The sequence below is a fragment of the Artibeus jamaicensis genome, unplaced genomic scaffold (genome assembly GCF_021234435.1).
Source record: "Artibeus jamaicensis isolate MK-2021 breed Jamaican fruit bat unplaced genomic scaffold, CSHL_Jam_final contig_327, whole genome shotgun sequence".
Classification (NCBI taxonomy): domain Eukaryota; kingdom Metazoa; phylum Chordata; class Mammalia; order Chiroptera; family Phyllostomidae; genus Artibeus; species Artibeus jamaicensis.
Window position 1 is genome coordinate 6749831 of NW_026521772.1, and position 15687 is coordinate 6765517.

The 15687-nt window shown below is 45.1% G+C and overlaps 1 protein-coding gene across 11 annotated transcripts in view; it reads left to right on the top strand.

The window, feature by feature from the left end:
• Nucleotides 1–11053, top strand: part of TSEN15 (tRNA splicing endonuclease subunit 15) — a 48997-nt gene extending 37944 nt beyond the window's left edge. Inside the window, exons 4-9 of one of the 11 annotated variants that reach the window (XR_008391307.1) lie at nucleotides 881–993; nucleotides 2415–3674; nucleotides 4414–4542; nucleotides 4783–5285; nucleotides 9560–9671; nucleotides 10760–11053. The gene's annotated coding sequence lies outside the window, so the exon portion shown is untranslated. The other 10 variants (XR_008391309.1, XR_008391308.1, XR_008391304.1 and 7 more) reach the window with 10 other exon arrangements.
• The last annotated feature ends 4634 nt before the right edge of the window (nucleotides 11054–15687 follow it).

The following is a 15687-nucleotide window of genomic DNA, read 5'->3' on the forward strand; positions in this document are numbered from 1 at the left end:
AACATTTCAGAGAGACAAACAGGGCAGTTTCTTCTGCGAGTATCCTTTTTACTCCTGAACCTGAGAGAGGTAGCCATGGGTGGCTGGGCCCAGATTGGATGTTCAGGATCCCAGCCAAGCATCCTTTCAGCTTTGCATGGTTGACATTAGACGTAGCTTTGCAATTTTATCCTTATCCTGCTTTGGAGGACTCTGTTATACAACAACATCAGAGGAAAACACAGCATGTAATATTCACTGAGTGCTTGGCACATGATGTCGAGATATGCTACAAGTATCTGGCATGTTAGATAACTTCATCGTCTATATGCTTAATCAGTTAAAAATAAAACATTGACTGATAGAATTATTTTACTCATTGAAGTTAAGTCTAAGTTTTATGAACTGTTCTTATAGGGTGTGTATAACGGCCTGGAGCTCAGAGGAGAGGTCTGGGCTGGTGCATAAATACATGATAATTAGAGCTATAGGAATAGCTCATATGCCCTAGACATTAAGAAGAGGAGAGTGCCTAGGTCAAAACTTTGAGGAATTTAACATGTAGCAGCTGAGGAGAGGATAACAAGCCTGAAAAAGCAGAGAAGGGGCAGGAGCATGCAGAGGTAGCAGAAAAACTGGGGGGATGTGCTACCCAGGAAGGCATGTGTCAGCTTTCTGAAAGCTTGCAGTTCTCACTTCATACCCTGCTCTGGGGGAGTTTAACTCCCAGTAAAGTCCCTGTCATTTAATTATAAATTCTCATTAAGTGGATGGTCCTGATGTTGTGCTTGAGACTAGATAAATAGTTCTCAGCCAGAGGTACCCAGAACACTGGACAGATGGAGATTTTTGTGTTGTCTATGAAAATTATTTTACTCCAATTCTTGTATTTCCCTCTCAGTGTGACGTACCTTTTCCTGATGACCCTGGGATCCACCCATGACTCTCGGCATTCCAGTAGTAATTTGAATATTTGATATCAGTGAAACGTGACAACCTGCATTATTCAAACAGGTTAGGTTGTTATTATGGCTTTCCTGGAAATAAAGTGATTTATTTTTATTTTTTTAAATATTTTACTTATTTATTTTTAGAGAGAGGGGAAGGGAAGGAGAAAGAATGGGAGAGAAACATCAATGTGTGGTTACCTCTTGTGAGTCCCCTGCTGGGAACTGGCCTGCAACCCAGGCATGTGCCCTGACTGGGAATCGAACCGCGATACTCTGGTTCGCAGGCCCGCGCTCAATCCACTGAGCTACGCCAGCCAGGGCTAAAGTGATTTAGTTTTGTGTTCAATGTTTGTGGCAGTAAATTCCCAATGCATTTTTACTTTATTGCTTTAGACTCAATAGTAGATTTATTTATAAGCGTATGTATGGTAGTTGGTGCAGTCATTCATCCATTCATCAAATGGACAGAGCAGGCAAAAGTAGGTTTACAGTCGTTTGTATGGAAGAAATAACAAGTAAATAATAACACAAGAGTAAACTTGTGTACTCACACCTGTAAATCTTCTTTTTCCCACCCCTGCGTGGTAAGTGTGTGCCGTATGCCAGACACCGGAAGTGTTAAGACGCATCAGACACAGTTCTCAAGCTGTGGTTGCATCGAAACCACCTGGAAAACTTGTTAAAAATGCACATGAGCCAGTCCCAGCCCCCATGTTCAGTAGGCCCAGGGTAGTTTCAGGAATACGTTCCATCAGTTGTGTCCAACTTTGATTTACAACAAAGTTTTAGAACTACTGGGCTATGTACAAACATTTACTGAAAAGCTTCCATGTGATAGATGGTAAGATGTGTCGGGCAGACATATGCTCAGGGTAGAACGTACATTAAGTTTTATTATATTCACATCCTACTATCACACTAGACTGCACACTCAACAATATTATTGCAATTTTTAACTCTAATGGAATTTTTGTTAGGGCTTTAAAGCCCCAGCAAGATGATTTACTTTCATTAGTAGTGCAGGAATTTTTATAATGTCCTTATAAATGATCCGAAAAGTAAGAGAGTGCCGTCAACATACAAAAATCATCACTTCCATGTGTATGACTTCCTGTAGCAGGAATGAGAAAAGCGTCTGGTGATTCCTGCTTTTTATAAACCCTGGGGAGCCTGCTGCTGGTCAGTACAAGTCTGGTTGTCTCAGAAATGAAAGTGTCCTTTCCTTATTCCCCCCTTTGTCTATGAGACTCTGATGCGCTCCGTTGACACAGGGGTTCATACAGCATTGGAGGAGAATTCATAGCAGTCTCTACTAAAGCCCTAGCAATGATGCAAAGTGTAAACTATGAGTTTTGACTGGAAGAAAGCAAACTTTCTTTTAAAGAATAAATGGTGCTTTCTTCTTAAAAGGAGGCACTCCCTCACCATGCCATTTGCACGAAAACTTAGGCAGCGAGGGATAAATTGGATCTACTTTTATTGTAGGGACATGTGTGTGACATGATCCTCACCACACCCAGGGCAGAACATCCTCAGGACTGCTGACTCCAAAATTCAGAGAGAATGAAACCAGATAGAAGAAAGCCGGAGGCACAGCCACAGGAGAGCGCAGCCTGCAGCAGACGCAGAACCAGGACACGGGACCACCTTGCAGGCCCCTCACCGCCCTGGGCATGGACTGGCAGGTGCTGTCATTCATATTTAAAGAGACAATCCTCCTGCTTTTTAACACGCTTTACTATATGAAAGTCAGATAGCAAATTTCAGTGTTCAAAGTTCGAGACCTTAGCAGTTATAAAGAAAGAGGTTTTCCATCCCTTTGAAGGTGACGGAGCCTCTCCAACAAGTCCCCTCCCTTCCGTGGAAGCCAGCCTCCTTTTCACATTCCGCATCCTATGCACTGCGTGATCCCCTCACTGGGTAGCTCTTAATGGTATTGCCCATTCCACACACAATTCTATGGATACAGAAAGAGTTTAAGAATTTGCAACCTGACTTTATTTTTAATATTGGCTCTGTTTTCATCCAAAAATGTTCCTCCAAGCTTTAAAACCCTTCGGCCATGTTTGATAGCTCTCCCTCCTCCCTAGTCCATTGAATAAACTGGCTGCTATCCAAGGCACAGCACTTCTGTCCTAGGCACGGGCACGGCTCTTTCATACATTATGGCATCTTCCCAGGAGATAGGCATTACCATCATCCCATTCTGCAGGTGAAAAAACTGATGCACCAAAAGGTGGTCACCTGACCAAGCTCATATGGCAAAACCAGGGCTCTCTGCCCTAGCCATGGTACATACTGCTTCTACATCTGTCCAGCCAATGTTTGCTCATGGAAGACAGCACTTAAGAGAGTAGCCGACCCCTCCAAGGGGCCAATGAATGAACTCCAGTTCATCAGCACTTCGCATCTGCACTGATTTTTTTTTTCTTTCTAGCACTTGTGGAATTTGGGAACATCTTACCCTGATGTTCACCCTCCGAGGTACTTCCCTTCCCTAAATCTCAGCAGCTCTCTAGTGTGGTGAGATCCTGGCACTGTTGCCACAGTCTTGCAGCACCAGAGAAGCTTCTTGGCTCCAGTACGCTCTTCACGCTCCTGAGAGCTGCGCCCGATGGGGCCGATCTGTCACCGAGGCTATATTTAGCTCCATCTGCCAGGAATATTTCAAACTGCCTATTTTCGTCCATGCCGTTTTGTGCAAATGCAACTGCTCCACCGCTGGTTCGTGGGAAACCAAGGGCGGTGAGTGGATTTTCTGGTTTTTATTGTTAAGCTGGGAGCTGGCCCGTCAGCCAAGCTTCAAATGAGATGGTGGAGAGGGAAGAGGCAGGGTTTTCCCAGGGTGTTGGTCCCAAGGACCCACACATTTAGCAGCTCAAAAGTGGGGTGGCAGCTGCAGAGGAGGTGCTGGAGGGGGGAAATGGGGGAGGAATATAAAAGGTTTAAGGCTCTCTTACCCAGCACTCCCGAGGCCACATGACGCCTTGCCCAGTTCACAGCTGCCCCATCTGACTCCATGGTAGACTCCAGCCTCTACCAGCCCCCTGTCCTGGTAGAGGCTGGAGCATCCTTCTCGCTCTGTGTCTGGAAAAGTCTGGGCCTCCTACAACTCCGCTGGCCCTTCTAGAGTGGGCTCAGCCACAGCCCACTGAGGTAGCGGCCTTCCTGGGCTGGCCCTTCACCCTTGAGTAAGAACTGTTTGGCCAAGCATTTGAGCAGCCTTATGGGACGTTGCCCCAGCAGCAGAGGGAAGTTTGACCAGAGACGTACATAGCTTGGCTTTCCAGATGACCAGGGCTGTTGGAAAGGAATTGCCCCCAGGAACAGGGCTAGGGACGGGGCTGAGAAGGCTGACAGTGGAAGGAAACTCACTCATCCAGTTGTCTGGGGCAATCATTTTTTTTCACAGTTAGGTACAAATTTTATTTTATTTTCTCATCTATAAAACTGGCAAAGTTTAAAAGCCCACTCTCATTTACAGGGGTGTAGGAAAACAAGCTCTCTGATAGGCTGCTGGTGGAAGTACAAATTATTACAATTTTCAGTCTGAAAATGATAACTCACAAGCCTCTTGACCTGAAAGTCCCACTTCTAGGAGTTAATTCTACAGGTATGCTCACACCTACGGCAACCTTTATTTTTAATCTCTATTCTTTAGGGAGTCTCTGTCCATTCAGGATGGCTTTAATGAGGGAGAAGCTGTCCGTGGAATTCTCAACAGCCCACGAGGGAAGATTAACCAGCCTCTCTCGAGTCATGAATCTCAAGTGTGGCTGAATCTTGGACAAATTCTAAATTGTGGTAATAGGAAAATCTTGAAATATATATGTACTCTCTTTTCTACACACAGGTCCTGACGAAGAGCAATTTTTGTCACATCACCCTAGGCTGAAGGCTGGAAGAGAGGGCTGCAAGCTCGCTAGACTTCAGTAAGGGGGGAACCAAGTCCTTGGGAAGCAGAGGGCGACGGACGGGTTTGAGTGGCACAGAGACTGGGAATCAGATCTGGGAGCAGTGCCATATCCCACCCGGTTCAGCTCTAGAACAAGCTCTCCTTAAACCGAGTGGCTTAAAACAAGAGCAATTATTTGTATTATTATCTCCCATGGTCTTGGTAGGTGGACTGGTGTGGTAGTTGTCACCAGGGTCTCTCCTATAATTGCGTTCAGATGACAGCTGCGCCTCGAGTCATCCTGAAGTTGTCCCCCCACATCTGGAAGTTGGGCCTGGCTTCCAGCTGGGACCTCAGCCCAGGTGTGTGTCAGGACAGCCACATCCGGCCCCTCTGCATGGTTTGGGCGTCCCCACATAATGGGGGCTGTGTTCCCAGAGGGACAGACCAAGCGGAATGAGGTAAGGTAAACACTCTATTGCCTTGTATGACCTAGTCTTAGAAGTCACATAGTGTCACCGTGTAGTCCCATCCGAGTTGCAGGCCAGCCCAGATTCAGGAGGAGAGAACACAGGCGTACTCCTCAAGGAGAGTGGTATCAACAGGGTGCATTGCTCCGCTGTAGACAGCAAGGCCCTGGGACACCTAGGAATCCCCTTCATGCTGACACGTAGTAGGTGCTCATATATGTATTCATCTGAGATGACCACGAGGTGGTCATGATCTGGGCTGAGAACTATTTTCACAGCTCATTTAGAATGAGAAAAGAGACCCTGGGGAAGGGCGTTTCTGGCAATGCCCACCACCAGCCGCCCTGGTAAGGGGACAGGGTGCTTTGCAGCCTCCTCCTGCTGCCAGACTCCACGCCCTGCTGCATAAGGCAGGCCAAAGCCAGTGATTCAGAGAGCAGCAAAGCCACGGAGCCGCGTTCCAAGTTCGGAGTCATTGAAGCAAATGGTGAAGATGACGAAATTCAAAAGACAGAGACCTTTTCAGAAAAAGCCAGGGTATGAAGCAGTGACAGCTTTGAAAGCCGGGCTTGGTTGGGAATGACACATTTTCCCCGCTCCCCTTGCACGAGGGCCTTGGTGAGTGGCTTTAAAATGCCCTGTTAAGTTGCTGAAGGAGTGGCTGCCGGGTCAGCTCAGGCTGGGAGTTGCTGGGGACCGTCTGCAGCACCAGGGAAGCTTCCATGTTCTTTCTGGCAGGGCAGGTCCTCGGGTCAGACAGAACACACAGGGCTCTCCACCTTCATTTGTGTTTACTTTCCCCTCTCACTGTCCTTGCTCTTCCAAAACAACCGGGCCCTTGCCCCTCATCCCACGGGAAACTGTCTTTCCTCCCAGACTGTTTCCAACTCCCCATCGGGGCCCTTTTCCAGCCATTGAAAGGGCCAACCCATCTCTGGTTTGTGGCGGCCACTGAGCACCAGGCAGCCTGGCATGCCCGGAGCTCTCTCTCCACCCACTTGCCTGAGGGGGAAGGGACAGGACTCGCCGTGCCTCGGAAGGTGTTCCCATGCGCTTGCTAAATTGCAAGATTTTTATAAATGCCTGAGCCTCTTTCCAAAGGTGGGCATCTTTCCATACATCCCTGAGAGGGGGGTTGGGGTGGGTGAGGGCGTGCTGGATATTGGAGTAGGTGCCCAGTGGGCATCGCTGGAACCCCCACCACTGGGCAGGTTCAGTTCCGTCTTCACTGTGCAGACCAGGGGACCCACATTCGGCCCACTCAGCCAGGACTTGGAGGCAAGGGCTTGATTGTAGACCCCTGGTCCCAGCGTCCAAGTCCTTTTCACTTTGGCTGCTTTAGGGACATCAGCTTCTCCCCACCCCCACCCTCACCCCGCAGAGGGAACATATTGTCCCCTTGTTCCTCCAATGGCTGATTCATGGAGACGCTAATAAATTCATGATTTGTAAAGAGTTTTGTTCCTCAGCTCCACTCAGATACGCTCCAGCTCAAAACACAGTGTTCATTTGCATCAGATTTTCCAGGACACTTCCAATTTCATGCCACGCTCTGATGTTTCATTAATTCATTTAGTTACATTTATGACTAAGTATGTTTTCATTTTACACCATTTTAACGCATTGGTTGTACACAAATTCAGAAACCAGATTTTTTTTTGTCAGATGCTATGCTCTGGTGCTTGAATCAGGAAATGCATCCCCTCTCTGAGGCGCACACCCTCTCTGATGTAACAGGGTCGTGGGAATCACTGTGCCTGAGTTCTTTTATCAGCACTTGTTTTGGGGGAGAACGTTCTCTGTTCCAGCCGCTGGAAGAACCACTGTGTGACCCTCGTTGCAAGCACAGCCCCAAATATTCCATCCTCCTCACCAAGCAGATTCTGAAGCTCCTGGTCTCAGCACCCCCTCCCATACTGAGTGTCAATCTGGTAGCAGTTTCTGCCCTGAGGGTCCCCTCCCCAAATGTGATCCCAGGGAAACGTGAGGGGTGAGGCTGGGTGCTATGTTTTGGCACTAAAGAGACAGCCCTGCCCCTCCCCAGTGGGCGGCTTCAGGCTGGCTGCCCCCCCCCCCAAGGAGGGGCCCCTGCTGGAGCCCTCTCCTTCCAAACCACTGAGTCATTTCCTCTAGGGACTTCCTCATTCTGCCCTCCTGTTTGCTTTCACTCTGGAGCTCGTTCTGACCTACCATTTCCTTCCCCATCCCCACTGAGCTGTAATTAATGGCCCAGCACCTTCCAGCCTCTCCCACTGAACTCTTCCTTCCCACTCTCTTCTCTTGGCTGCAGTCTCCACATTTCGTACATGTTTGTGCAAAGCCCTAGAGTTCTTGAAGCTGTGCGGGGGATACTGCTCCTTTCCTGCAAGGCATTGCTTGAAGGATAAACTGGGAAGACGAGTGTCTACGAACTGGCACCAGGAAGAACCAGCTCCCCCAAGAGCTTGTCCTGGATCAGCCCGACGGAGCAAGCTGAGCATTGGGAACAGTAACCTTTGCCTAGTGCACTCTGAGCTGCTCACCCCAGAACATCTGCTGCATCCTCCGGAAGACAGCTGTGGTCTCCTCAAAGCCCTGGTTTGGCCTGTTGCATGCATATCTGAGACCTGCTGACCTGGGACGGTGGTCTGTGTGGTCAGTAGCAATAGGCTCCGTGGGGCAGAAGAGGCCAGAAGACACTGGGGCTTCCTGGTTCGTTGATGGGGTGAAGGAAAGAAAGTACAGAAAGAGAAAAAAAGTGACCCTAGTTCTTCTTGCAGACTTACTTTGTTAGGGAGGCAGTTCTCTGTTCCTGGCACCTGGAGGACCATGGGTAGTTCTCACTGTAGGCCCAGCCCCAGAATATTCCAGCCCCTTCTCCAGATTCTCCATCAAAGGAAATGTCATGGGCTGTACTAAGGACAGTGGCCTTGGTGCCATGAGGGTATTTGGAACATGTTCGTAGAAGCAGTCAAATTGAAGTTCAGAAATTGAATGTGACAAAAGAGATGGCCGATAAACTCATCTGTTGTCTCAAAACCTTGCATTGTCTGTTCACTTTATTGTACCATCTGTCATTATAAAAAAGCTTTTAAAGATATTTGTGGGGTGGTGGTCTTTGGCCACCGCTCAAATGTTAGCAGCCCCCTGGCCCCAATAATGTGAGGCCCACAGGATCATGTGACTGCTGATGTAGTGTTGCAGAATTCCAAACCAATGCCCTGCCACTTGGAAAACCTGCTTATAACGGCTAATCATCACCAGTTGGGTGACTTCACCAGAAGGCAAGAATTGCATGGTTATGGTCCTGGCTCCTTCCCTCCAATTCAGAGGAACCCGGCCCCGGGCCTCCACAAGGCTCACCGGCCTCTCTGCTCACCACCTTGGTCTCCCCTCTGAGGACTTCTGCTTCCTTCTCTCCTTTCTTAGATTTTCAACCTCTCCATTCCCACTGGACTTTACCATCTTGAGAGGATCACCTTCTGATGCTAAGTTATCAGGAAACTTCGAAGTTTTCTTCTAGCTTACAAGCAATTCAGGATGTCCCTTAATTACATGGGATGCCAACAGTGGGGGACCAAGTAGGAGAATATTAGATCGAAGACCCCTGCCCTGTCACTAATTGGGTGGTCTCCAGTATGTTTCTTTACCTCCCCAAACCAGCATTTACAGCCACAGAACCATGATAATCATCACTCCAGTGGTTATGGGAGAACCAGGTCAGGTGAGGTAAAGTCAATAAGAATCGGTTCTAGAGTCAGAAAGACCAGAGTTCAAAATCTAGGTTACCGGTGCTGTGAAAGAAACTAGACCATCACTGGCCTCTGAGACTCGGTGTTCACCTGTAAAGTGAGGGAAGCAATAGGATTTCCCTCCCAAGTTATTGTAAAGATTAAATGCTGAGAAGCACTACATGCTGGCAGGGAACACACACGCAGTAAGTAGTGCGTTGTTACTCCTGCCAGCCCTCCTAGCTGCCAAGGTGGGCCGGGTCCCGCTCTGTGAGACCCACGGGTGGTGCCTGTGACCAGGATGGGTGCTCACTCCCACGGTTACGGACCTTTCTTGCATCTTGTGTCTTCTTCAGTAAATGTCTCTATTTTTCATAGTGCATGGCTGGCTACCTTCTGGACAGACTTCGCACTTTACAAAGCGTTCCCCCAATATTTCTAGTACTCGCCTGGCACCATGCATAGTTATCACAGTGTTGCTAACTATATTCCCTATGCTGTCCTTTACACCCGTGCGGCTGTTTTGCAACTACTAATCTGTACTTCTTAATCCAGAGGGGACTGGGTGCAAGGAGTTTTCTTCTTTAAAAGACTACCCTACCTGCGATGGAGAGAAGGGGCTGTTGGGAGCAGGCGCAGGTGCAGCGGTTCAGAGGCAAGTTCAGAGGTGAGTTCAGAGGCGGTGCAACCCTGCAGACCAGAGCTTGGGGCGGCTAAGGCAAGGATTTTGGTGGCGGCAAGGGAGAGAAGTTAGGGAAAATAAATATAACTTGGGGAGTTTTAACTTCACCCTTTTAAAAAATTTAAGAAAGCATTTCCCCACCAGCTCTGCCATTCCTTGAAGAATTTACATGGATTCACTTACTTATTTGATAAATATGTATTGTGTTACTTTTATATGCAGGCACTCTGCTTGGCATGGGGATAGAGTAGTAAATAATGGGCGAAAGTCCCTACTCCCGAAGAGCTTGTAAGTGAGCTAGACGACAGGCAAGAAAAATAAGAGATATATAAAATAATCAAAAGCAGCAAATGCTAAGGAGAGAGTTAAACCTGAAAGGGGGGGGAAATAGGAACTGTTAGGGGATCATACTCTATATGTCTGGACAGGATCTCACCAAGAAGGTCACACTCAAGAAAAGATCTGAAGTGCCTTAGGGACCCAGGCACTGCAGCTGTTGGGAGTGGGATGGGTCAGGGAAGAGCGCTCTGGTTGGAGAGAGGCAAGTACAAAGACTCCGAGAGAGGAACGTGCCTGGTCTCCCAGAAGGTTATTATGGCTGAAGAAGAGTGGCCAGGGACACAGCACCATCCAGTCCATCATAATCTGACCTGTTTCCAAAAGCATTAGTGTTCGTTTCGGGGCTAGGATCGAAGGAGGAAGCAACTGTACTGACAAAACAAGAAGAATCCACTATAATCATTTAACGACTCCTCACTTCTCTTGCCTCTAGTTTTAAATACATAAGGTGGCCAGGCCAAAAAAAAAAGCATATATTAAAAAATCCACATTAAGTGTGAAGCCAATAGGTAAAATAATGCCAAATTAAACATTTTTTCTCCTTTCCACCTGTGCCAGAAGTCTGAGTCAATAATAGAGGCATATGGCAGAATAATCAGAATCACTTATCAAGCTCCTGCTCTATATATAGTTTCCAAAGTGACCACAAAATGGCAGAAACCTTTAAATATACAATGAAACTTAAATATTCATTGCGGCTGTTACGGTAATCACTATTTTTTTCATCTTTCCAGGCACCACCCCCTTGAAATAATGTATATTCCTATCAGGTGCTTCAGAGAAGCGCTGGCCGTTTGCTTGACAGGCAATGTGCATTTTGGCACCAGATTACTAGATGGAAAAATACAGGCGTTTTTCCAAGCCCTAAACACCGAGTACATCGTCTACGAGTTTGGATTTTTTTTCTGCAGCGATCGTCAGACCAATATGTGGTGGTTTTCTAAGAAGAAATCTATCCAAATGTGTCTCTGGACTCAGAATCCGGGAAGCCTGGGCTTTGTCACTGGCGTGGTCACAGATGCACTGAAAATGGGCAAGTCACTTCCATCTTTGTCTGAATTTCTCCATCTGGCAAATGTAGATGCTGACGCTCAGCATCAGATACTGTTTGCAAAATGTTTGACGGTCCTTGCTGGTAGACAGTATGTAATTACAAACTGTTAGATCATTTTTTCCTGGTCTAAAAACTCTCCTCTTTTCTAGAAACCATTTTTAAATTAAAAATAGCACTTTTAAAATATGGGCACAGGGCAATAAAAATTCAGGTGGTAATGGAGGGTAATTAGAGAAAAAAATGCAAAGGTCTTTCTCTGTGGCACTCCCTACAGGTAACAGCTAAAAATTGTTCTATGTTTAATCTTTCTGAGACCCACCTCCACGGTAATAATTTATTATCCCCTTATTTTTGATGTTTCAACTCCAAAGTACATGTGATAGTCCCCTCATGACAGGTGAGGGTCTTGGCTCATATTTACTTCCTTCTGACAATCACTGCAGAATATATTTTGTTGTTCCTTATTCTGCTAGATACTTCTCTAACTCTATACAATATAGTCAACCCTCTGTTACCTAATGCATCAATTTTAGACTCTATCTCTTGATTTCCCCTTATGATAGTGAGAGATTTAATAACCCTCTCCTCTCCATATGACCACTCCCAATATCATGCCTTCAGTTCATTATCTAGTTTATTTTACACTGTCAAAATGTATAGAATTTTCACTTTCTTATAGAACTAATTTTCTGTGTCTTGGCTGTGTGGTAAGTCTAAAAATGCCCACAACATATAATATTTTAATTAAATGAATATTATTCATTATATAATCAATTTCCACTCAAATAAAAAAACATTTATTGATTATATACTCCGCACCAGCACTAAGTGCTAGAAATACACAGATGAACAAACAGGTAAAATAGTTCTGCCTTCATAGAGCTTACATTTTAACGCGTTTAGACTGATAGAAAAAGTGATGTAACTCCAAGTCATTTACCCTGTGCCAATAGAAACAGAAATATTCGTGCCTAGGGAGGGGAAAGAAGAGGCAGAAGAAGGAAGGCACTACATTTTTATAACGTGTTGTTATCATACACCTTCACTTTCCCACCAAGATAACCTGTTATCTACAGCACTTCCAAAGGAAATTAATTTTCTTCCCAAAGCCATTCTTTTCAGAACGTCCTGACTTGCTAATCTAATTCAGGTTGCTAACTTTTAAAGCCTGGTTTTCCATATCATTTTTCTGGGTGTTTTGTTTTGTTTATTGCAGGATTTTTTTCCCTAGTTTTACTTTGCATTGAACAGCTGAGTTTGGTCCATTGTTATTTGAATTCCTTGTCTTCTTTTTCTCCCCTCCCTCCCCCCGTTGGAGTAAACTTTCCATTCTCTCAAGAAGCATTGTGTATTCAGCTAAGAACTTTATTTTTATTATCTTACTCCCTCATTTGGTCAATACTTTTTGCTGGGTATAGAATTATTTGTTCAAAATTAATTTCCGTCAGGCTCTGAAGGTAGTTCTCTCTCGTCCCAATGAAAAAGTCAAATGCCAACCTGATTTTTACCAGCAAGGCTAACTTGTCCACGTACTACTGCATAAGCATTAGGGATCTTTTCTTTGTCCTTGGCTAAAGACATTTCACAAGGTTATATTTAAGTATGAGTCTTTTTTGATATTAACTTTTCTGGGTACTTATAGGTGCTTCCATTCATAAAAAATATTGAGTAGGTTGAAGGTCTTTTCTATCATTTATCTATATTTTTTTCATTCTGCTCTTAATTTACCTCCCTTCTCTTTTATTCTACATTCTGGGAGATTTATCTAACACACTGGGCCAGTCTTTCTTTGGAACTTATTATTTTGATGATGATATTTTCAATTTCCATGAATTCTTTCATATTCTCAGATAGCAGCCTTTGTTTGTTTGTTTGCTTAAGGATGCGATCTCATAGTTACCCAAGGTTCTCTTTTCTAACTTGAGTTACCTGTCTCCTTTAAGTCCCTTTGCTCTGTTGTTCGTTTTGGTCTTCATCTTTTGTGTCAAGATTTTCCCTTGCTGTGTGTGAGGGAGAGAATGGACGGGTTGTCGTGGATATAGGTTGTCTCTGCCTCTTAAGGCTGCCTGTGGATGAGAGGCCTGGCCTCATGACCTGGGTGTGAAGTTAGGGTCTTGACCCACAGGCTTCACTTTAGGGCAAATAGTCAGAGGGCTGGCAGCTGGGTCTCCCCACCTCTCCATGCCCACCAGCCAGGAAAAGGGGTTCTGCTCTCAGACCACCATGGGGCGAAACTAGAAATCAATACCAGAAATGCCAGAGACAGGGTTTCTATTTGGTGATGAAAATATACTAAAATTCATTGTGGGGATATTTACACAGTTCCAAATATAGTAAAATCCACTGAATTTTCTACGTAAAAAAGTAAGGTTGAATCAGTAGTGAGTACAGTTTAAGAATGCAGACTTTGGAATAAGGCTGACCTGAATTCAAATCCTGGCTTTACTACTTACTGATTCTGGTTCTGTAATTTTACTAAGCTACTAATTCTCTCTAACCCTCAATTTCCACAACTGAAAAAAAAATCAAATAAAGATGCCTAACTCCAAATGCACACACACACACACACCAGCCTCAAAGAGTCTGGGAAGTGTCCTGAGACATCAGAACAGAAGCAGCCAAAGGCCCCCGTTCCCTCCTCGGCAAAGTGTCCACTTCGAGGACCCTGTCACTTTGCTCAAAGGTGGCTCCTTGCTATCATCTCTGCCTCAGGGGAAATCTAATTCAACTGTCACTTTCTCTTGGCCCTTTCTTTCCCTCTGAATTTTATCAATCCAAGTCCAATGTGCATAAAGCCCCTCCCTGAAATTTGGAAAATGAGGAATGAGAGGAAGAAATTAACTGTAAAATCTCTTGCTATTATGATGTTATACCCGTGGTCCCAGGTGCACTGTAGACAAGGATCAGACATTTATCAACTACAACCTACAGCTAGGAAGAATTACGTCACTGGATGTGAGACATAGCAGCGGTACTCAGATGCTAGCTGACTTTGGCACAGCCCAAGTGGATTAATCATTATGGTGTAATAGAAAGTCCAGATGAAACAAAGTTGGCCCAGCAATTTTAGCTAGAGAGGCCAGTGTATACGCTTCAAAAACAACTGGGCAAAAATATATGTAAACTGTGAGAACAACTATTTCCAAAGCCACAGCAAATGCAGGGACCAGTGTTCAGGAGACTGTTTCATCTCAAGCCAATTGGACCTAAGATTACAGCCCTAAAATTGAGGACTGTTGTATCTACCAATCCACAGTTATCAATGAAGGGCTGCTCATCCAAGAGGCAGGAAGCGCCGACTCCTTTTTTTTTTTTTCAAAACCTACTACTCTTTGATCTCAAATTGACTCTTACTGAGAAGACAACTGGAAGCCATGACTAATGTTTGGGCAGGAAGCAAACCCACAGCACTGTGGCAGTGCCACTCTGGAACCAGCCAGCCATAAAAGGTGGCCGGTTCTCTGCAAGATGACAACAATGACGTATAGTCATGAAATTTCTGGGCTCAAAGGATAAGAGGAATATTAGACATGAAGATGGTGATACAAACATTATAGAAACACTTACTAAGAACTTACTATGTCTAGAAATACTTCAAATACTTCACGTGTTTTAACTCATTGAATCCCAACCCTAATCCTGTAAGGTAGGTAAAGTTAACATTCCCATTATTCACAAAAACTGAGGATAGAGACCAAGCCTCTTATTTGGCATTCCTCGATATTGATGTCAAGAGATGTGAAGGGATCTTGTACATAGTTACTAAGGTTTGTTTTATTTGGCTTCAGACTTCCTTCTTTATAAATGTCCCATTTCATTTTTTTCCTCTTCAACATGTGTTGGGTGCTCATATCCCCCACCCCAGCTTTTTAATAAAGGTAACTATTTTCAGGGGAAGGTCCTATATCAGCCATTTGCCCCTTACTTGTTTGTCAAGGTCACTAACATCCAAATGATGGTCATGCCAAATCCAATGGTCAGCTCTCCATCTTCCTCTTGCCTGTCCCATCAGCATAATTTGACACCATGAATAACTCCCACCCTTATCTTTGGGAAACTTTGATTCCCTTGGCTTCTGGTACAGTATTCTCTCTTGAAATTCTTTTCTACTGCAGTGGCTGCTACTTCAATGTATCTTTTAGGGTCCCTCCTCTTTTCCTTGACTCTAAGCCCAGAGCTTAGCCATTGGACCTCTTTTCTTCCAATACTAGACTCATTCCCTTGGTGATTCCTTCGAGCCACATGGCTCTAAAAATAATTTCTCAATTTAAATTCTCTATCAGGTCTTTGTCCCAGAACTGCAGACACACAGAATTAGTTGTCTACTTGAAATCTTCACTTGGATGTGTAAGAGACATCTCAAATCTACTATGACCAAAACCAGTCTTTCCCACATCAGTAAAAATGGCAACTTCATCCTTCCAGTTGCTTAAGTCAAGAACCTTGAGGTCATCCTTGACTCCCCTCTTTATTCCATATTCATGTGAACACATCTTATAGCCTTAGAGTCAACATATGCCTACAATTCCATGTCTTCTCACCTTCTCCACAGTTATTGCATTGGTCTGGTCCATGCCTCCACCATCTTGTCTAGATTGTTATAGTAGC